Below are 24,043 nucleotides of genomic sequence, written 5' to 3' on the forward strand. Positions count from 1 at the left end.
ATTGCTGCCTCCCACAGTCACCAAGATGTGCAGGTCGGGTGAATGGGTCATGCTAAATTGCCCGTAGTGTTAGGTGTTAGGTAAATGTATGGGTGGGTTGCGCTTCGGCTGGTGTGTGTGGACTTGTTGGTCCGAAAAGCCTGTTTCCACACTGTAAGTAATCTAATCTAATCAGGATGGCAGGTATAAACTGGCCAGGTGGCGAGAAAGGGTACCACCACTCTCCCGGGGAGAAAGGGGTGTTGCTACAACGAGATACAGACCACCAACACAACAGCGTTCTCCCTAAAAGGCAGCAATTGCCGAACTCGAAGGGGCATCCCTCTGCATTGGAATGGGTACACACTCGCAGAACATCCTCCCATATGGTGTATTCGCAAATGAGACGGACGAAGGCCTCGCACTCATTAACACTGAATTAATGGTGGTTAGGAAGCAGTGACACAAAATCGATTAGTACGAGACATCCTGCCGGCCGAGAGAGGGGGCGACTGCAAAACGTTAGGTACCTCATGCTCGATTAATGTTTCTGATGAGTCCCAAAATATTACTGGTTTAATAAATGATATGAAGGCAGCTATATGACCGCCTCCACGAGCAGATGACTCCTGCTCCCGATGGCTCACGTACCTTATGGAGGATGGGAGTATTGGACGCATATCGTTCTACTCGTTGTAGGACTGGTCTTACTCATACTGCTTTGAATAAGAACCTAGTTGTGTACCTGCCGACACCACTTGCTTATGAATGCAGTAGGATACGAAATGTTAAACTATCATGGCCCTAAAGAAGGAAGATCTGATTGCTTGTCCACACCCTACAGCGACGTTGACGAATGTGACGTGTGAAGATGGGCTGGTGTATCGGGCAAACCAGGTAAGTGGGAAAAACACCACAAAGCTTTGTTAGAGTGTCTGAGGAAATGCCTGGTGTTCATCAATTATTTTTGATGTATGACGATCTGGCTTTTTTTCTGGTTGCTGTCCTTTTTGAAAAATGACAAAAAATTGGAATATGTAATGGAAAATTAACAAAATTAACATTTACTGTGGAATCTGTCAGAGAATGATTTGCAAAATTTAATACTTCGCTGAAATATGCAAATACTTTGCTGAATTCTGCGTCGAGGAGTCAACTTGTCTTTGTGGAACTTTGCAAACATTTCACCTGGCCTTGCGAGCAGCCGAGTTCATAAAAAAAGCTTTGGAAATCATAAAGACAATTATGTTCAAGGCATGGGAATGAGAAAATATGAGCTCGAATGTTTCACAACACTTGTCATTGAGCATGTGATAAGAATAGTATAAAAAGAATATGTGAATTTTGTTCACAGCTCTTACATAAGGCACTTTTGCCAAGTATTTTGACGGCCCTGCATGCGGAGGTTGAAAAATAAAGCCTTTCCTTTGCTCTTGCTAGCAGTTGATTAGAGTCGATTAAATTTCCATGACAGGGTGTCAGGGTGTCAGGCAGTGGGAGAATTGTTGGGTATCAGTAAATGGGAGAATTGTTGCACAGTGGCATTACATTGGAAAATTAGTACAAATTGCCTGTTCATTAAAGAATTTGAGCAGAACACCTCTAATTGGAAGAATAGGGGCAGGGAATCATTGACAAGGAACAATTTTGCAAGCAGCAGTAAAGTCGAGATTCGAGTCCGCCCACCAAGAAATGAAAAAAAAACTTTGGTGCAGGAAAGCCATACGTGGAGGAAGTGTATCAGGAAACAATTGTGCGAAGAAAACGGAGCACCCGGAGGAAACCCACGCAGACACGGGACGAATGTGCAAGCGTCACACAGTCAGTCACTTGAGGCGGGCACTGAACCCGGGTGTCTGGCGCTGTGAGGCAGCAGTGCTAACCACTGTGCCACCGTGCCGCTCAATGAATGATAGCTTTGTGACAAATGTCTACATGTGGTCAATAGCTGGATTCAAAGCATTCAATGTGTTGGTGCAAAAACCCGTCATTGTTGACATTTCCAAGAGAGGTATATAATGCTCAGGCATTGGCTGGAAGTCAAGGTGTAAGAAAATTTGGGTCATCCTGGAATTGATTGATTCTCGCTGCTGTTTGACTTAGTTTGATTAATTTTGTGTTTGTCCCGATTTATCTGGCTGTAGGTGAATTCAGAACATACAATTTATGTCCAAGGGTCACTTCACATCACTGGAGAGTGAAAATATAGTTCACATACCGTGATATAAATGAATTGATAATTAAATTTTGTGTTTTAACAGATAAAATGATTTATATTTTCCAGTAGTTGTTAGATATTGATTAGATATTTATTCAAATAGATAAACTGAGAATTGTAATCCTGTTGCAGGATTGTTGAATTGTTAAAAGGTACATACGTGGAGTGTTTTTGGAATGATTTGGTGGTGCCAGTGTTGGATTGGGCTCTACAAAGTTAAAAAAAAAAATCAAGCACCACCAGGTTATGAACCAACAGGTTTATTTTGAAGAACTAGCTTTCAGAGCGCTGCTCCTTCATCAGTTCGTTGAAGGAGCAGCACTCTGAAAGCTAGCGCTTCCAAATAAACCTGTTGGACTATAACCTGGTTTTGTGTGATTTTTTAACTTTGTTTTTAGGAAGGAATTGTTTTTTCATTCAAATATACAGGCTGTTCAAGAATTCTATCTAGCCTTCCATGGTTTTCTTTTAGAGACCACACATTTATAGATTAGATTAGATTAGATTAGATGAGATTAGATTAGATTAGATTACTTACAGTGTGGTAACAGGCCCTTTGGCCCAACAAGTCCACACTGACCCTACGAAGAGCAACCCACCCAGACTCATTTCCCGACATTTACCCCTTCACCTAAAACTACGGGCAATTTTGTATGGTCAACTCACCTAACCTGTACATTTTTCGGATTGCGGGAGGAAACCGGAGCACCCGGAAGAAACCCACACAGACACGGGGGAGAATGTGCAAATTTCACACAGACAATTGCCTGAGGTGGAAATTGAACCAGGGCCCCTGGCGCTGTGAGACAGCAGTGCCACCATGCCGCCCACAATTCATATAATTTTCACTGTAATCAGTATTTCAAATTTGCATCAGATTTAAGATGAAAATGAGGACAATTTAACGAGTACTTCCATGAATGGAAAACACAGTAAATTGAATTTACAGAAGCAAATTCAAGTTTGATCCGAATAAGCAAATAAATAATTTGAATGGAAATGATCCGAAAATGTTTACATCTACATTTGAATTAAGTCACATGACTCTTTTTTAAAAAATAATTAGACTGAAAACCTGTTTGAAAACATGAACAAATCAGGACTATCGACAAGTCTTGCTGTTAGTGCTCTTGGCCAATCGTAATAAAAATAAATACTACTTTGAGTAACAAGTATCATGTGTAATTGCTGGGCTGAAAAGTAAGAGGATAGCTCTTGTATTTATTGGCAAGAATTATAACCAAATGTTTACTGTGGTTACTGCACTCAGTAACAATAAGATCAAGATCAATGGCTGTTAGAATCCTTGGCCACTCGTAATGGAAGAATAAACACTGCTGTGAGCAATACGTATCTTGGATAATTACTGAACAGAAATTTCAGAAGACACTCATTGTATTTACTGGAGGGAATGATAATCAGATGCTTACTGTGGTGATTAATCTTAGGGACAATAAGACAGTTACTCAGATTATTCCACTGAACAGTAATTAAATAATCATGAGACCATTGCCTGGCTTTATGAATAGTGTTTTGTGTGAGCATTGATTTCAATAACATTGTGATAGTATACAAGTCTGCAGGTTAGGGGAGTTGGCCATGCTAAATTTCCCATAGTGTTCATGAATGTTTAGGTTAGGTGCATTAGTCAGGGGAAATGTCGAGTAATAGAGCAAGGGAATGTGTCTGAGTGGGTTACTCTTCGGGGGGTCGGTGTGGACTTGTTTTAGATTAGATTAGATTACTTACAGTATGGAAACAGGCCCTTTGGCCCAACAAGTCCACACCGACCCGCCGAAGCGCAACCCACCCAGACCCCTACATTTACCCCTTACCTAACACCATGGACAATTTAGCATGGCCAATTCACCTGACCTGCACATCTTTGGACTGTGGGAGGAAACCGGAGCACCCGGAGGAAACCCACGCAGACACGGGGAGAACGTGCAAACTCCACACACTCAGTCGCCTGAGTGGGGAATTGAACCCGGGTCTCAGGTGCTGTGAGGCAGCACCGCCCCTTTACAAGTAGCCTGTTTCAACACTGTAGGGATTCTATGACTCTATGATTCTTTGGTTTACGAATAGATTGATAAGCGAGTGCTAAAGATGCTATTCAAAGTCAACAAAACCTTTATGTTTCGTAGAATTGCTTAGCAAAATGCATTGAAGCCATGAAACACAAAGTGAGATAAGTGGAAGTAGCAAGGTATTTTGATTAAATAAAATGAATGTCATTATTTAGATATTTTAAATTTGAAAAACTACAGTGTCCTCAAATCTAAAATTTAGAGACAATGTAATGTGATACATACATTTATTAATGACCTGAAGATAATAAATTGCAGATTCTGTGATTATTGGAATGAACAACCGACAGAGCAAATCCAAAATTGGATTGAAAAGCAAATCAAACTCTGCTTAGATATTTTCTAATCACCATTCTAAGCTGCTTTGGCGCGTCTCTGTTGAAGATGGGAACTCAACCCACACTTCCTGGTCTCGTGGGAGACACTCTACTGGAGCTCCAAAGGTTTTTTTTCATCCCACCAAGGAAGGGTTGGATTATAATTAATTGTGATTACTCAAATGAAAACTAACCAGTGTTCACTCTGATAATTGGGCTGGGAATTACCTCGTCTGTTTCTATGCAATTGACTGAGAATGAAATGGTAATTCACAATAATGATGGTACTAAGTATATAGGCTCTTATGTAAAAATTAATATCGTGACAATTGAAGGAAAAATAAACAGACAAATCATGCGCTTATTTTAAATTCATGAAAAATACAACTGCTGAATATGTTTAAAGCAATTTTTCTGATAATGAAAAGATAATTACAATGCTTAGCAGCAGATGTAATCACCAAAAAAAAGTTATTCACTGTGACTATTCAGCTGCAGGCAGCTCCCCTTCCTTACACAAATGTACAACTTCCAACAATTCAAAATGTACTCTGATTGATAAAGGGAAGAACAAACACATGTAAGTTTTTTCTCGTGTTAACAAAAAAGTCACAAATTTGAATTTTTTTAGCTTTAAAATATTTAACCCTTGCTGAGATCAGAAATACAATAAACCTTCACGTGGAAGAAAAATATAATCAAATCAAATCAAAATATACATCGATATTCACAATAATTGGGAGATTGAACACTGCAATACCTTTCCATCAGTTGATGTACTGAGCCATAATTCCACTTTTATATCCTTACTGGATTGATCAGTTATTAGATATTAGCAATAACTGTTTGAACATACAATGTGCCGAAATAAACAGTAATTATTGGTGAAATGTCATTAGATATCTCTTACTTGACGAGGCTATGGTTACTTTGATTGTTGAAATGAGTGGCATTTAGATATTTCCAATGAACATTGGATGGAAAATCAATCTTTTTGGTATAGCCGTGAATTTTTTTTTTATTGGAGTATTGGCAATAAGAAATATAGGATTAAATTATGATGTGCATCTCACTTTACCAAATATTTTCAAGTTTTCTAAAAGGTTTCTAGTCCAATCATCAGTTTAAAAGGGGTAATTTTGGTTCAGCAGATCAGTAACTGCAAACATTTTTAACACATCTCCATCAAATCTGATAATTCAGAAAAAAATACCAAAGCATTACCTGTGTAAATGTCAAACTATATCTTTAGATTAGAGTCAAGTTCATTCTCTAGTTATTTTATTCCTATTTTTGACACCAGTGACTAAATATTGATTAGATTAAATGTCATATGTGTTAGACATGAGTTTTCTCTCAAAGTCCTAATGTATCTGCCTCTACCACCAACCCTGGAAGTTCATTCCAGACACCTACCACTTCCTTTGTAAAAAACAAATTGCCCCTCACATGCCCCTTGAACTGTCTCCCCTAACCTTAAACGCATGTCACATACTTTTGACGTTTCAACTCTGGGAAAAACATTCTGACTGTCAATCCTATTTACGTATCTCCTGATTGTATAGACTTACATCAATTCTTCCTCATCTTCCGCCACTCCACAAAAAAGCAACCTGAGTTTTTTGCATGTCTCCAAATCCAGGCAGCATCCTGGTAAACGCCCTCCGTACCCTCTCCAAAGCCTCCTTACCCGTCCTATAATGTGGCGAACAGAAGTGAATACAATACTTTAAGTATGCCTTAACCAAAGTCTTATAAAGTTGCAACATGCCATCCTGACTCTTGTAACCAGTTCCCTGACCAATAAAGGCAAGTATGCCATTTGCCTTCCTTACCACCGTATCTACTTGCATGGTCACTTTCAGGGAGCCATGGTCTTGAACGCCAAGATCCCTTCGAACAATAAAGCTGTTCAGGATCCTGCCATTACCTACTTCTCCTTTATATTTGAGTTCCCAAAGTGAAATACCTCACAGTTGTATGGATTAAACTTTGCCTTTAATTTATCTGCCCATATCTGCAATTTATCTTTTTTCTTGCTGCAGTCTTTGACAACCCTCTACATTATCCACAACTGCACTGAACTTTGTATCGTCTGCCAATTTATTAATTCACCAAATTAGATTTTAATCCATGTCACTTACATATATTTGTCCCGCATCAGAAGGGTTCCAGTGCAGATCCCTGTGGGAAAAAGACAGAAAATGAGGAAAATGCATAATTCTTGAATAAATGAGGTTTCTTTCAATGACAAAACTATTCTGATGAATAATCTCTGAAGGTGTGATTTTTGTTTTGAAATTAACCCAATATTTTAATTCTCAGTTTACTGATCTTAATGAATATCCAGTACAAACTGCTTTGAAAATATTGAATCATTTTAAGTGTTGAGTTCTAACATTAGTTATTCTTTAATTGTAATTTCAATTATCACATCATTATGAGAGTTGAATCTATTATTTCTTAGTGTCAGTATCATGATGAAATATTTACACTCGTTTCAGGTCAACACACCTGCAATCCAGCAAGGTTTTCTCACCCTACACTCATAGTAACTATCTCATTCTCTTTCATTTGAATTCTCGTGTTAATTAAAGGATTATTAATCAGTCTTATCAATTAAGAGATGGATAACTAGTTTACACATCAATATTTCAGTTCTTTCAAACATATTGCACAATTACATTGCAATAAGAGTTTTCTCATCATTCTTAAATTTGTTATCAGCTATTTTTGTTTCCAGTATCCACAGTTTTTTGCGTTCTTGTATTGATTGTATTTCATTTCAATGCTAACAATTCTATATTTCTGATTATTACGATAAGAGCTAAGTATTTTCATGTTAACCATTATATAAATTTCACGTGTTCCTTGCGTACACAAACCAGAATTAACAAATGTTTGCTCTATTCTTTTACAATAAATTTTGAATTCTTAGAAATCATAATTTTGTGAAAATGAGGGAAATTATCTTTCGCTTAATAGTCACATTGAATGACTAATGCTTTATTTCCAAGTCATGTGCATTACAAAGCAGTTTAATTTTGAGTACATAAATAATTGCTTGAAACATATTTAGTTACTTGATTATCATGAGATTTATATTTATTTAAGCTCATTGTCGCTTCGTTCCAACATTTTTAGAAATTACGAATTCCTTTTATCGGTCCATTACACACTGGAATTGTCTAATACAATCGTAGTCTGATTATCACAATAAATATTTGAGCAGTTTTCCCTGTGAGTTACCACAGTAAGTATGTGATTATAGTCGTGCCCTTCTTGCATAGGAACATTATGTAGGGCTCTGGTAATGTCTGTACTGAAAGACCAGGAAGTATGGATTCAATTACAACCTTCAACAGAGATGTGTCAAAGCACCTCAGATTTGATTAGAAAATATCTAAGTGTCTACTGAATTGTTTTTCAATCCAACATTTTCTCAACTTGTATCTGTTGTTCATTGTAATTTTCACAATATCTTGAAGTTATTTGCTTCCGGTCACTGACTAAACTATGAATGTTATTATGCTGCTTCCAAATACCTCTCAACTTTTAATAACTTTGCAGTCATAAAGATTCTACAGTGTAAATTATATTTAAGGTAAGGTGGAAAGATTTAAAAGGGATCTGAGGGGCAACTTTTTTCACAAAGTGTGTTTGCCTCATATGGAATGAGCTGTGAGAGGAAAGGTGGTGGCTGGTACAATTATAACATCTAAAAGACTTTTGGACAGTTACATGGAGAGAAAACATCCAGAGGGATATGGAACAAACACAGTAAAATGGGGTTAGTTTAGTTGAGGGAATATGGCCGGGCTGCCTGAATGGCCTGTTTCCGTGCTGTATCAAGCTAGCATTGTACAATTCAAACTTGACTGTGATTGGTAAAGGAGAGAACAAATGGGTGTTGATTCTATTTTGTGTCCATAAAAAAGTGACATGAATTTTAAATAATTTTGTCACAAGAAATAGTCCACTCTTATTGTGATAAGAAATACAATGAATGTGAGCATTGAAGTGAAATATAATTAAATCAATTCAACTATGTTGATATGGTTAAAATAAAAATTGATATTCACAATGATTGTGAGTTTGTACACTGCCATATCTTCACATTACTTCATGTACTGAGCCATTATTACACATTTATACCCCCTATTGAACTGAACAATAATTAGATGTTAGCAACACTTAGATTTTGAAAATCTATCAGTGCACTTTGAAGAAGGAGAAATTTATGTATTTTTTTTCCTGATCGATGATCAAACATTTGTGTCTGAATCAGGAAGAAAGTAAGGAGATAACCAAAGTGAATATCAGAGTGACCACGAGATACAGTCCATGGAATTTGATAGAAAAAGGTAGGGAGGGATCTAACATGACAGTGATGTAAGATATATGTAATACAGTGAGACAGGAAAGCTAGTATGGCTCATGTTGACTCTTAGACCCCACACAGTGAAGCAACACATTCACCGCCTCATAAACATAACACAACATTTCAACCCCACTCACACCCGGCATGACAGAGGGGCCGAATGGTCACCTTCTGCTTCTCTCTCACATGATCCAAGGAATGAGATCTTTGTTTAAAATTAATTTACTGGGATGTAGGTGCCACTGGCTGTGGGCAGCATTTATTACCCAGAAGGGAGATAAGAGTCAACCACATTGTTGTGGGTCAGGAGTCACATGTAGATCAGACCAGGTAAGGATGGCAGCTTCCTTCCGTAAAGGACATCAGTGATCCAGATGGGTTTTTACTGACAATCGAGAATAATTTCATCAAGAGACTCATAATGCGAGATGACTATTAAATTCAAGTTCCACGTCTGCTGTGGTGGGATTCGAATCAGAGACCCCAGAACATTCGCTGGGTCTCTGCATTAACAGTTCAGCAATGATACCACAAGGCTGTTACCGAGCTACAAAGGCGTAAACCAAAACCTTGATCAAACAGGTAGAATTAAGGAGTGCTGAAAGGAATGGGGGAAAAGAATTACCAAGTGTTGGTTCAAGGCAACTGAAACTAAAGCCACCAACAGGGAGGAGATTAAAACAAGAAACTCACATGCAGCTGGAATTGGATAAGTGCAGATACCCCAGGGAGGTGAGGAACTACGCAGGGAGGACAGGGTGAAGTCACGGGTAGATTTAAAAGCAGTGAACCAAATTTTGAAAAAGATCTTTCTGAACATAATGTAGATCAGGTTAAAACTGAGGTAGGTGTCTGACACAACTTGCTGCAAGGACACAGACAGCAGAATCTGAGGTGATCATGAGGTAATGGAGGTAGAATGTGGGAGACGAGCTGGGACTGTATTGGAATAGTCATGGTGAGAGGGAACAAATGCTGGATGGAGGGTTTCAGCAGCTGATGGACTGATGCTGAGGTGAGCAATTGGTAACTGAGCAAGTGGCCACCATCTAATATGACAGAGAAACTGGTCCATCAGCCTGAAACTGACTGACCACGTGGCTGTCAGTGACTCCAACACAAGTGAATGGAAACATTGCTCAGAGCCTGTTTCTGTAACATTCAACACAACCAGGAAATAAAAAGTGAATAATGAGCTGAAAACAATGCCACTGCTCTGTTAGAGTCTTAATCATTCAATGTTCAGTTACTGAACATTATTGATTCACAGAATATTCTAACCTGCAGAATAACAGTAAAAGGGGAAAGTAAACAACATTCTTGGCAAAGATTTAATGAACCAACTGCTTGTATAAAAACAGCACAGAACAAAGGGGCTGAATCCTCCACAAACTGACAAACACAGATACCATCAGATTTATAGATAGAGATTGGAATTTGTTAGAAAAACCCTTCCCTGCTAATGGTGTGTGGTAGAAACCATTATCAGTGTGATCTGTCACTGAAAAGAGTCTCGGTTTCCCCTCAGAAAAGGAGGTGTGTTGCTCACTTACAGACTGACTTACAGACAAAGGAAACCTGATCAGGGACTCGCAGGTTAATTAAGCTATTAGTGACAGTCCATTGCACACAATAAGAGCTTAGACCACAACAAATTCCAGTGAAACCAACACTGCAATGAAAAAGGTGAATTAGTCTTTATAATCATGCAGCCTCTCTCAATCAAATAATCGCAGTCAACTTCCAAACATTTTAAAACTATTAATACCAATGTATACATATTTATTTCCTCCGTTCCTCGGCTAATTTCCCTAATTTCCTCCAAAAATATATCTATATATTCTCTTCAAAGTATATTTTAAATGGTCAATTCATAATCACAATTCATTTCCAATTATTCTTCGAGCAAAACAACTTGCAAACTAAAATAGTGTTCATGTCAATGATGACACTGGAAATTTTGTTATGTAGTTCAACCATATTTCTAAATATTGTTTTGGTTCATTATTGCAGTGAAGCTAAAATTAAAGTCTATTTATTTTCTCTGATATCCTTCCATTACTTTATTCCCTAATAACAATACCCATGGTGTAATGGGTGACAAGCCTTAAAATAAAATCGAATTTTCAATGCAAGAACTGGTACAAATGATCACATATTATTCAGTTCATTCATTGTCGTTGATGTTAAGACTTATTTTCACTGTATGATCATGTTAAATTCACTGAAATAATCACAGTACAATTCTCACTTCTATAGATATGTAAAGTGAATGTCTAGTTCTAAATATTTCAAGTAAAACCAAATTCACATTTTGTTCCAGGAATGACGGAATGTTACATTATTATGAGAAACAGGAACAAGTGAAGGTGGTGACTCTCAGACGTGACGCCTTAAAGATAAAGGTCCAGGTAGTAGTTACAGTGGGGGATGTACCTAGTGCCCCGCTCTCCTTAGAAGGCAGAGAGAATGGGGACACTGGCTGGAACGGGTTATATGGTGAAGCGCCCACGTATGGACAGAGGGATGGCAATGGGTGGGATGAGCCACCGCCCTGTAAGGCCCAGAAGGCCGTGTCTATGGCACCACTGGGCATCAAAGGTCAACTTGGACAGACAGTAGGGAGCAACAAAGGGAACTGACAGAAACTAAACCTGAACTGTTTACCCGCTGAACGACAGATGTTGGTGAATGAACACCCAGCTTGATAGAGAAATGGTATTAATGGGCCTTATTGAGACAATATGGATGAATTAATTGAGGTACACAGTCTCACCAAAGATGGTGTCAGCCAAGATCTCTCAGGCCAAGATGTCCTGAAGTGTACAGCAGAACCTGTCCCTGCAATGAGAGGGTGGAGGTGTGAGCCGGTTACCCCCAATGCACAGCCGATCAGTGGCTCCAGGCATTTACAGATATTACAGGGACACACTGGGGAGGGGACAGGCTGAATGGGCGAAAATAACCTTGGTGCCTCAGGGACCCAAGGGTAATATCAAGAATCATACAGAGAGGAAGCCTGAGGTGTGTAAGGACCACGGGGGATTACCAAACCCCAGCCTGTGATGATGAAATAGGTTTGATGTATTTAAAAGATGACATGGGACCCTATTTAACTGTAATTATAAAAATGGGACTCCCAGTGGGAGATAATTCTAACCAAATGCTGAATTGGGCCATGAGAGCTGAGGCAAACGCAGAAACAAGGAGGAATAGCTGCAGTACAGGGAGGGTAATCAGACCCACAATGTTACAAGGGAAGCAAGAAAGGGCACATAGCCAAGGAACGTAGGCAGAGAGAGGGAGTTAGAAGTTCACATTGTGTGTGGCTTGTGTTCACGTAGGTACATGCATCGCCCATGAATATTCATTGATGCTGTGTTTGGGAACCAGCAGAACATAATATTACTACAGGAGCATTTATATCAGTTACCAATATGAATTTGCCCCTCACCACTCAATCACTAAAATGAAAGCCGTCGGAGAGGGAATCGAGGAAGTGGATGAAATAAACCTCTCCCGACGCAGATCACGGATATGGCAAAAATATATTCAAATATGGGAGTGTGAACCTGAGGAAGGGACCATTCTGGGAGTTGCCAGTTTAGAACAGTTAGGAGCAACTATTGATATAGAGACACGAACTGTAAGATTGGAACAACCTGGCCAGGCACGGGACAGGAAGAAAAGGAGAGGCGACATTTCCACAGTAGTTACCTTGCAGGGAGCCTGGAACAGTCAGGGAATCTGGGCAGTTATAGCTAGGACCCAAATAGCAGTGTGGGCAACTCAAACAGGAATGTGGGTTATTATCTATGGATCCTGTAAAGATCGAGGGCCCTCTCACCCTCCACACAAACCGGATCCCATTAAAGCTGGGGCTGAGGAGGCAATAATTGTGACAGTAACAGATTGAGAGAAGCAGGGAATAGTCAGACCGACAGTATCCAGGCTAATTCACTGAATCCAGACGGCTCATCCCACCTCACTATTGAATATACCTCCCTCAGTAAATCCGCCATTAAAGAGTATCCTACTGTAGCGAACCACACCACTGTATTTAATGGATTGAAATCACAACAGGATGTAGTCTCAGCCCTTAATATTCTGAATGCGTTCTGGTCCATAATGGCAGAATATGCTGGTGTTTACTGTCGAAGAAAAACAGTACACCTGGCTTCAGTTACCGCAGGGATCCCATAATATTCCATTATATTCCACCGATGTATGGCTGATGGAGTTAGTCTATTTAATCTTACCAACACCTCATTACCTCAGTTGGAGAGAAAGAACATATCCAAATATTAAACAGAGTATAGTGTCAGGTCAGGCAGGCCGGGCTTAAAATTAACCCATAGAGCGTGCAGCCAGGAAGGTAGGGAGAGATGTACCTGGGACATCATATCAGGGAGATCAAATCAGGAAGGCAAAGGGGATAATCCCAGTGGAATGAAAGACCATGATTTTAAATCTGCACATCGCGAAGGGGTAAGGCAAACTCTAGATTGTTTTATTATTGGTGGAATGTCTTGGAGAATTATCCAGAAATAGCAGAATCATCACAAGCCCTGACAGAACCATTGACATTATCCAGGGGTCAGGGAGTCAGCATATCCACAATCAGCATGCCTTTGGTATAGTTCATGACTATGTGTTGGTCTGGGCTCGGTGAGGGTACATCACCTTGTCTGGGGGCCACATAGAGCATGAAGAACCGGTCAGAGAGTTAGTGGAAGCAGGTAACTTTCCCAGTAAAGCAGCAATAATGAAGATTAGAGCTCACAGGAAAGTAGAAACCCCACACCAACGGAGCAGTGAGTATGTGGGTAAGGTGGGTGAAATACTGACTGAAACAGTGCAGACATTTGAGGAGATGGCAGTGGCAGTATCTGCAGAAGTGAGAAGGAAGGTTTAAAGATATGCCCTGAAACAGTCCCACAACAGGAGAAAGAGGAATGGGAAAAGAGTGGGGCAGTAATAGGACACGACACACAGCACTGTCCCTTGATGTGAAGGGCAGTGCTTGTCACTGGCCACCCGGGTGTTTTCCAATCTTCCTGGTGGTGGAAATTGAATAAAGATTGGTGCACTTTGTAAATAGGACACGACAGAGTCTGGATGAACCAGCAGTGCCACCACACGGTAAAAGACAAACATTATTAAAACCATATCATGGGTCAGCCAATATTGGGCAGGATACAATGCAATATCAGATACTCCACTACAGGGGGAGGCTTGGAACAGGGAGAGATACAGCAGCTTTTTGTTGAAGGGGTGTAGTCTTGTACAAACTATATAAGCCAGAGAAAACAATCAGGATAAAATGGAGGCAGCAGCAGGGACCTAGGGGCCCATGGGAACAAATACAGATGGATTTTACACCCACCCCCATTCCAATCCCAGGGAAGGAGATCCTGCTGGGTCTTAATAAACAGGTTTACTCAGTGGGTGGAAGCATTTCCCATTTGATTCTGACCAAGGGACACATGTTACAGGGAACATAGTTAAACAGCTCTGTGGCCTGTTTGGTACTGAACAGAAATGCCATCTCCCATACCACCCCCAGAGCTCAGGTACAGCAGAAGGAATGAAGCAGACACTGAAAGCTAGTCTGACTAAGGCCCTCCCAGAGACAGGCAGAGATGGGTTAGAGTACTCCCCACCATCCTAATTAAATTGACATCAACCCCAACCAAGGGAAGAAAACAGTTCCCCTTTGAATTAGTGACTGGACGGACTACACAGGTGCCACAGGGTGTGGCATTGGGAGTGTCCGAGATGTCCAATGGCAAGGATAGGGTTACAAAATTCTTGAAAGAATGAGCAAAGCAACTGCATGAGCTGAGAGGGGAAGTTGCAGAGGGTCAGAGAATCAGAGACTGGGAAAGGGAGCACAGAAATATTCGAGCTGACATTCCAAACCCAGGAGATCGGGTCGGGGGAAAATATTACCGGAACACATGAAGGTAGCACAGGAGTTGGGCAGTGCTGGTTACTGTACATTGGGAGGAATGCCGGGCCGTGATAGTTACTGTACAGTTGGAGGTATGTCTGGCCGTGATGGTTACTCTACAGTGGGGGGGGGTATGTCGGTCCATGATGGTGCCTGTACAGTGGGAGGGATGTCGGGCCATGACAGTTACTGAACAGTGGGAGGTATATCAAGCTGTGACAGTTACTGTACAGTGGGAGGTATGTTGGGCCGTGATGGTCACTGTACAGTGGGAGGTTTGTTTGGCCGTGATGGTTACTGTACAGTAGGGGGTATGTCGGTCTATGATGGTTACTGTATAGTGGGAGGTATGTCGGGCCATGACAGTTACTGAACAGTGGGAGGTATACCAAGCTCTGACAGTTACTGTACAGTGGGAGGTATATTGGGCCGTGATGGTCACTGTACAGTGGGAGGTATGTCTGGCCGTGATGGTTACTGTACAGTAGGGGGTATGTCGGTCTATGATGGTTACTGTATAGTGGGAGGTATGTCGGGCCATGACAGTTACTGAACAGTGGGAGATATATCAAGCTGTGACAGTTACTGTACAGTGGGAGGTATGTTGGGCCGTGATGGTCACTGTACAGGGGGAGGTATGTCTGGCCGTGATGTTTACTGTACAGTAGGGGGTATGTCGGTCTATGATGGTTACTGTATAGTGGGAGCTATGTCGGGCCGTGACGGTTACTGTACAGTGGGAGGTATGTCGGGACGTGATGGTGACGGTACATTGGGAGGAACGTCGGGCCGTGATAGTTACTGTACAGTGGGAGGTATATCGGGCCCTGATGGTTACTGTACAGTGTGAGGCATGACGGGGGGAATGGTTACAGTTAAGTGGGAAGTATGTCAGTCTGTGATGTTTACTGTACATTGGGTGACATGTCAGGCCGCGAAGGTTACTGTACAGTGGGAGGTATGTCGTGCCGTGATGGTTACTGTACAGTGAGGGGTATGTCGGTGGATAGTAAATGTGTAGTGGGAGGCATGTCGGGCCATGACGGTTACTGGGAGGTATGTCCAGGCGTGACAGTTACTGTACAGTGGGAGGTAAGTCAACCCATGACGGTTACTGTGCATTGGGGGGTATGTCGGACCGTGACGGTTACTATACAGTGAGCGGGGTTTCAGGCCGTGATGGCTACTTTACATTTGGAGGTATGTCGGGCCATGATAGTTACTGTACAGTGGGAGGTATGTCGGGCCATGATAGGTACTGTACAGTGGGAGGTATGTCGGGCCATGATAGTTACTGTACAGTGGGAGGTATGTCGGGCCATGATAGTTACTGTACAGTGGAAGGAATGACGGGGCATAATGGTAACTGTACATTGGGAGGTATGTCGGGCCGTGTGGTTACTGTACAGTGGGAGGTATGTCGGGACACGGTGGTTACTGTGCATCGGGAGATATGCCGAGCCGTGATGGTTTCTATACAGTGGGAGGTATGTCAAGCTGTGATATTTACTGTACAGTGGGAGGTATGTTGGGTAGTGCTGGTTATTGTACATTGGGAGGTATGTCGGGCCGTGATGGTTACTGTACAGTGAGAGGTTTGTCGGGCAGTGATGGTGACTGAACAGTGGGAGGAATGTGGTGCCGTGATGGTTACTGTACAGTGGGTGGTATGTTGGGCCGTGATGGTTACAGTACAGTGGAGGTATGTCGGACTGTGATGGATTACGGTACAGAGGGATGTATGTTGGGACGTGATGGTTACTGTACAGTGGGAGCTAGGTCGGACTGTGATGGATTACGGTACAGAGAGTTGTATGTTGGGCGGTGATGGTTATTGAACAGTTGGAGCAATGTTGGGAAGTGATGGTTACTGGACAGTGGAAGGCATGTCGGGCTATGGCGTTGACTGTACAGTGGGAGGTATGTTGGGCCATGATGGTGAATGTACAGTTGGAGGTATGTCGGGCCGTGACAGTCACTGAACAGTTGGAGATATGTTGGGCCGTGATGGTTACTGTACAGTGGGAGGTATGTCGTGACGTGATGTATACTGTACAGTGGGAGTTATGTCGAGCCGTGACGGTTACTGTAGAGTGGGAGGTACGTCGGGCCATGATGGTTACTGTACACTGGGAGGTATGTCGGGCCGTTATGGTGATGGTACAGTGGGAGGTATATCGTGCCGTGATGCTTACCGCACATTGGAGGTATGTTGGGCTGGGATGGTTACGGTACAGTGGGAGGTGTGTTGGGCCGTGATGGTTACTGTACAGTGGAAGGTATGTCAGGCTGTGGTGGTTACTCGACAGTGGGAGGATTGTCTGGCCGTAATGGTTACTTTACAGTGGGAGGTATGGCGTGACATGATGGTTACAGTACAGTGGGAGGTGTGTCGGGCCGTGATGGTTACTGTAGCTTGGGAGTGATGTCTTGCCGTGATTGTTACTGTACAGTGGGGGAGTGTCGGGGCATGATGGTTACTGTATAGTAGGAGGTATGTCGGGCCGTGATGGTTACAGTATAGTAGGAGGTATGTCGGGCCGCGATGTTTACTGCACAGTGGGGGGGGTATGTCGCGCCGTGATGGTTACTGTACTGTGGGAGGTATCTCAGGCTGTGGTGGTTACTCGACAGTGGGAGGTATGTCTGGCCGTGATGGTTACTGTACAGTGGGAGATCTGTCGGGCCGTGATGGTGACTGAACAGTGGGAGGGATGTCGTGCCGTGATGGTTACTGTGCAGCGGGTGGTATGTCGGGCCATGACTTTGACTGTACAGAGGGAGACATGTCAAGCTGTGACAGTTACTGTACTGAGGGAGGTATGTTGCGCCGTGATGATTACTGTACAGTGAGGGGGGGGGGGGGGGTGTCGGACTGTGATTTTAACTGTACAGTAGGAGCTATGTCGGGCCGTGTTGGTTACTGTACAGCGAGAGGTATGTCGGGCCATGATGGTTAATGTACAGTGGGAGGTATGTTGGGCCGTGATAGTGAAAATGCAGTGGGAGGTATGTCGGGCTGTGATAGTTACTGTATATTGGGAGGTATGTTGGGCTGCGACGGTTACTGTACATTGGGTCGAATGTCGGGCCGTAATGGTTACTGTACAGTGGGAGCTATGATGGATAATGGTACAGAAGGTTGTTTGTTGAGGCGTGATGGTTACAGTACAGTGTGAGCTAGGTCGGACTGCGATATTTACTGTACATTAGGAGGTATGTTGGGCGGCGACGGTTACTGTACAGTGGGAGGTATGTCGGGCCGTGATGGTTAGTGTACAGTGGGATGTATGTCGGGCAGTGATGGTTACTGTACTGTGGGAGTTATGTCGGGCCGTGATGGTTACTGTGCAGTGGGAGGTATGTCGGGCTATGACATTGACTGTACAGTGGGAGGTATGTTTGGCAGTGCTGTTTACTGTACAGTGGGAGGTATGTCAAGGTGTGACAATTACTGTACAGTGGGAGGTATGTTGGGCCGTGATAGTTACTGTACAGTATATAGTATGTCTGGCCGTGATGGTTACTGTACAGTGAGAGCTATGTCGTGCCGTGATGGTTACTGTACAGTGAGAAGTATGTCGTCCGTGATGGTTACTGTACAGTGGGGTTGATGCCGTGCCATGATGGTTACTGTACAGTGGGAGGTTTGTCGGTCCATGATGGTTACTGTACAGTGGGAGGTATGTCGGTCCGTGATGTTTACTATACAGTGGGAGGTATGTCGGGCCGTGATGGTTACTGTGCAATATGAGGTATGTCGGGCTGTGATGGTTACTGTACAGTGGGAGGTATGTTGTGACGTGATGGTTACTGTACAGTGGGTGATATGTCGGGCTGTGATGGTTACTGTACAGTGGGAGGTAAGTCGGGCTGTGATAGTTACTGTATATTGGGAGGTATGTTGGGCTGCGGCGGTTACTGTACATTGGGTCGAATGTCGGGCTGTAATGGTTACTGTACAGTGGGAGGTATGTCGTGACGTGATGGTTACTGTACAGTGGGAGGTTTGTCGGGCCGTGACGGTTACTGTACAGTGGGAGGTATGTATGGCCGTGATAGTTACTGTACAGTGGGAGGTGCGTCGGGCCGTTTTGGTTACTGTACAGTTGGAGGTATGTCGGGCCGCTATGGTGACGGTATAGTGGGAGGTATATCATGCCGTGATGCTTACCGTACATTGGAGGTATGTTGGGCTGTGATGGTTACTGCACAGTGGGAGGTATGTCGGGCCGTGATGGTTACTGTACAGTGGGAGGTATGTCAGGCTGTTGTGGTCACTCGACAGTGGGAGGTATGTTGGGCGTGATGGTGACTGAACAGTGGGAGGTATGTCGGGCCCTGATGGTTACTGTACAATGGGGGTATGTTGGTCCGTGACAGATACTGTAAAGTGGGGAGGGGTCGGGGCATGATGGTTACTGTACTTGGGAGGTATGTCGGGCCGTGATGTTTACTATACAGTGGGAGGTACATCGGGTCGTGATGGTTACTGTACAGTGGGTGGTATGTCGGGCCGTGATGGTTACTGTACAGTGGGAGGTGCGTCGGGCCGTGATGGTTACTGTACAGTGGGAGGTATGTCGGGCCGTTATGGTGATGGTACAGTGGGAGGGATATCGTGCCGTGATGCTTACCGTGCATTGGAGGTATGTTGGGCTGTGATGGTTACGATACAGTCGGAGGTGTGTCGGGCCGCGATGGTCACTGCACAGTGGGAGGTATGTCGGGCCGTGATGGTAACTGAACAATGGGAGGTATGTCGGGCCGTGATGGTTACTGTATAGTTGGAGGTATGTCGGGCCGTGATGGTTACAGTACAGTGGGAGGTATGCCGGACTGTGATGGATTACAGTACAGATGGTTGTATGTTGGGGCCGTGATGGTTACAGTACAGTGGGAGCTAGGACGGACTGTGATATTTACTGTACATTGGGAGGTATGTTGGGCGGTGACGGTTACTGTACAGTGGGAGGTATGTCGGGCCGTGATGGTTACTGTACTGTGGGAGTTATGTCGGGGCCTGATGGTTACTGTACAGTGGGTGGTATGTCGGGCCGTGACGGTTACTGTGCAGTGGGAGGTATGTCGGGCTATGACATTGACTGTACAGTGGGAGGTATGTTGGGCAGTGCTGTTTACTGTACAGTGGGAGGTATGTCAAGCTGTGACAGTTACTGTACAGTGGGAGGTATGTTGGGCAGTGATGGTTACTGTACAGTGGGAGGTATGTCGGGCCGTGACGGTTGCTGTACAATGGGAGGTATGTCCAGCCATGATATTTACTATACAGTGAGTGGTATGTCGTGCCGAATGGTTACTGTACAGTGAGAGGTTTGTTGTCCGTGATGATTACTGTACAGTGGGAATGATGTCATGCCATGATGGTTACTGTACAGTGGGAGGTATGTCGGTCCGTGATGTTTACTGTAGAGTGGGAGGTAAGTTGGGCCGTGATGGTTACTGTGCAATATGAGGTATGTCGGGCTGTGATGGTTACTGTACAGTGGGAGGTATGTTGTGACGTGATGGTTACTGTACAGCGGGTCATATGTTGGGCCGTGATGGTTACTGTACAGTGGGAGGTATGTCGGGCTGTGATAGTTACTGTATATTGGGAGGTATGTTGGGCTGCCGTGGTTACTGTACAGTGGGACGAATGTTGGGCCGTAATGGATACTGTACAGTGGGAGGTATGTCGTGCCGTGATGGTTACTGTACAGTGGGAAGTTTGTCGGGCCGTGACGGTTATTGTAACACTGGGAGGTATGACGGGCCGTAATGGTTACTGTACAGTGGGAGGTATGTCGGTCCGTGATGGTTACTATAAAGTGGGAGGTACGTCAGGCCGTGATGTTTACTGTACAGTGGGAGATATGTCGGTCCGTGATGGTTACTATAAAGTGGGAGGTACGTCAGGCCGTGATGGTTACTGTACAGTGGGAGGTATGTCGGGCCGTGATGGTTACTGTACAGTGTGAGGTGCGTCGGGCCGTGATGGTTACTGTACAGTGGGAGGTATGTCGGGCCGTTATGTTGACGGGAAAGTGAGAGGTATATCATGCCGTGATGCTTACCGTACATTGGAGGTATTTTGGGCTGTGATGGTTACAGGACAGTGGGAGGTGTGCCGGGCCGCGATGGTTACTGCACAGTGGGAGGTATGTTGTGCCGAGATGGTTGCTGTACAGTGGGAGGTATGTCAGGCTGTGGTGGTTACTCGACAGTGGGAGGTATGTCGGCCATGATGGTTACAGTATAGTGGGAGGTATGTCGGGCCGTGATGGTAACTGTACAGTGGGAGCTATGTGGGGCCGTCATGGTTTCTTTCACTGGGAGGTATGTGGGGCCGTGATGGTTACAATACAGTGCGAGGTATGTCGGGTTATTATGGATGACGGTACAGAGGGTTGTATGTTGGGGCGTGATGATTACTGTACAGTGGGAGCTAGGTCGGACTGTGATATTTACTGTACATTGGGAGGTATGTTGGGCGGCGACGGTTACTGTACAGTGGGAGGTATGTCTGGCCGTGATGGTTACTGTAGAGTTGGATTTGTGTCGGGCCGTGATGGTTACTGTTCTGTGGAAGTTATGTCTGTCCGTGACGGTTACTGTGCAGTGGGAGGTATGTCGGGCTATGACATTGACTGTACAGCGGGAGGTGTGTTGGGCAGTGGTGTTTACTGTACAGTGAGAGGTATGTCAAGGTGTGACAGTTACTGTATGTTGGGAGATATGTTGGGACTTGATGGTTACTATACAGTGGGGCATATGTCGGACAATGATGGTTACTTTCGAGTGGGAGGTTACTGTACAGTGGGAAGTATGTCAGGCTGTGGTGGTTACTCGACAGTGGGTGCTATGTCTGGCCGTGATGGTTACTGTACAGTGGGAGGTATGTCGGGCCTTGATGGTTACTGTACAGTGGGAGGTGTGTCCGGCCGTGATGTTTACTTTACAGTGGGAGGTATGTCGGCTCGTGATGGTTACTGTACAGTGGGATGTATGTCAGGCTGTGGTGGTTACTCGACAGTGGGAGGTATGTCTGGCCGTGATGGTTACTGTACAGTGGGAGATATGTCGGGCCGTGATGGTAACTGAACAGTGGGAGGTATGTCGGGCCGTGATGGTTACTGTATTGTGGGAGGTATGTCGGGCCGTGATGGTTACTGTACAGTGGGAGCTATGTTGGGCCGTGATGGTTTCTGTTCACTGGGAGGTATGTGAGGCCGTGATGGTTACAGTACAGTGGGAGGTATGTCGGGCTGTGATATTTGCTGTACATTGGGAGGTATGATGGGCGGCGACGGTTACTGTACAGTTGGAGGTATGTCTGGCCGTGATGGTTACTGTAGAGTGGGAGTTGTGTCCGGCCATGATGGTGACTGAACAGTGGGAGGGATATCGTGCAGTGATGGTTACTGTACAGTGGGTGGTATGTCGGGCCATGACTTTGACTGTACAGAGGGAGATATGTCAAGCTGTGACAGTTAATGTACAGAGGGAGGTATGTTGGGCCGGGATGATTACTGTACAGTGGGGGGGGGGGGGGGGGTGTCGGACTGTGATTTTAACTGTAGAGTAGGAGCTAAGTCGGGCCGTGATGGTTACTGTACAGTGGGAGGTATGTTGGGCCTTGATAATTACAATGCAGTGGGAGGTATGTCGGGCTGTGATAGTTACTGTATATTGGGAGGTATGTTGGGCTGCGACGGTTACTGTACATTGGTACGAATGTCGGGCCGTAATGGTTACTGTACAGTGGTCGGTATGTCGGGCCGTGATGGTTACAGTACAGTGGGAGGTATGTCAGACTGTGATGGATTACGGTACAGATGGTTGTATGTTGGGGCGTGATGGTTACAGTACAGTGGTAGCGAGGACGGACTGTGATATTTACTGTACATTGGGAGGTATGTTGGGCGGTGACGGTTACTGTACAGTGGGAGGTATGTCGGACCGTGATGGTTACTGTACTGTGGGAGTTATGTCGGGCCCTGATGGTTACTGTACAGTGGGTGGTATGTCGGGCCGTGACGGTTACTGTGCAGTGGGAGGTATGTCGGGCTATGACATTGACTGTACAGTGGGAGGTATGTTGGGCAGTACTGTTTACTGCACAGTGCGAGGTATGTCAAGCTGTGACAGTTACTGTACCGTGGGAGGTATGTTGGGCAGTGATGGTTGCTGCACAGTGGGTGGTATGTCGGGTCGTGACGGTTGCTGTACAATGGGAGGTATGTCCAGCCGTGATATTTACTATACAGTGAGTGGTATGTCGTGCCGTGATGGTTACTGTACAGTGAGAGGTTTGTTGTCCGTGATGATTACTGTACAGTGAGAGTGATGTCATGCCATGATGGTTACTGTACAGTGGGAGGTATGTCGGTCCGTGATGTTTACTGTAGAGTGGGAGGTAAGTCGGGCCGTGATGGTTACTTTACAATATGAGGTATGTCGGGCTGTGATGGTTACTGTACAGCGGGTCATATGTTGGGCCGTGATGGTTAGTGTCCAGTGGGAGGTATGTCGGGCTGTGATAGTTACTGTATATTGGGAAGTATGTTGGGCTGCGGCGGTTACTGTACATTGGGACGAATGTCAGGCCGTAATGGATACTGTATAGTGGGAGGTATGTCGTGACGTGATGGTTACTGTACAGTGGGACTTTTGTCGGGCCGTGACGGTTATTGTAACACTGGGAGGTATGTCGGGCCGTGACGGTTACTGTACAGTGGGAGGTATGTCGGGCCGTTATGTTGACGGTATAGTGGGAGCTATATCGTGCCGTGATGCTTACCGTACATTGGAGGTATGTTGGGCTGTGATGGTTACAGTACAGTGGGAGGTGTGCCGGGCCGCGATGGTTACTGCACGGTGGGAGGTATGTTGTGCCGAGATGGTTACTGTACAGTGGGAGGTATGTCAGGCTGTGGTGGTTACTCGACAGTGGGAGGTATGTCGGGCCGTGATGGTTACTGTTAATGGGAGGTATGTCGGGCCGTGATGGTTACTGTACAGTAGGAGCTATGTGGGGCCGTCATGGTTTCTTTCACTGGGAGGTATGTGGGGCCGTGATGGTTACAATACAGTGCGTGGTAT

Source organism: Chiloscyllium plagiosum, unplaced genomic scaffold, assembly GCF_037043375.1.
Source record: "Chiloscyllium plagiosum isolate Xiang-an unplaced genomic scaffold, Cpla_swu_hap1 HiC_scaffold_39, whole genome shotgun sequence".
Lineage (NCBI taxonomy): Eukaryota > Metazoa > Chordata > Chondrichthyes > Orectolobiformes > Hemiscylliidae > Chiloscyllium > Chiloscyllium plagiosum.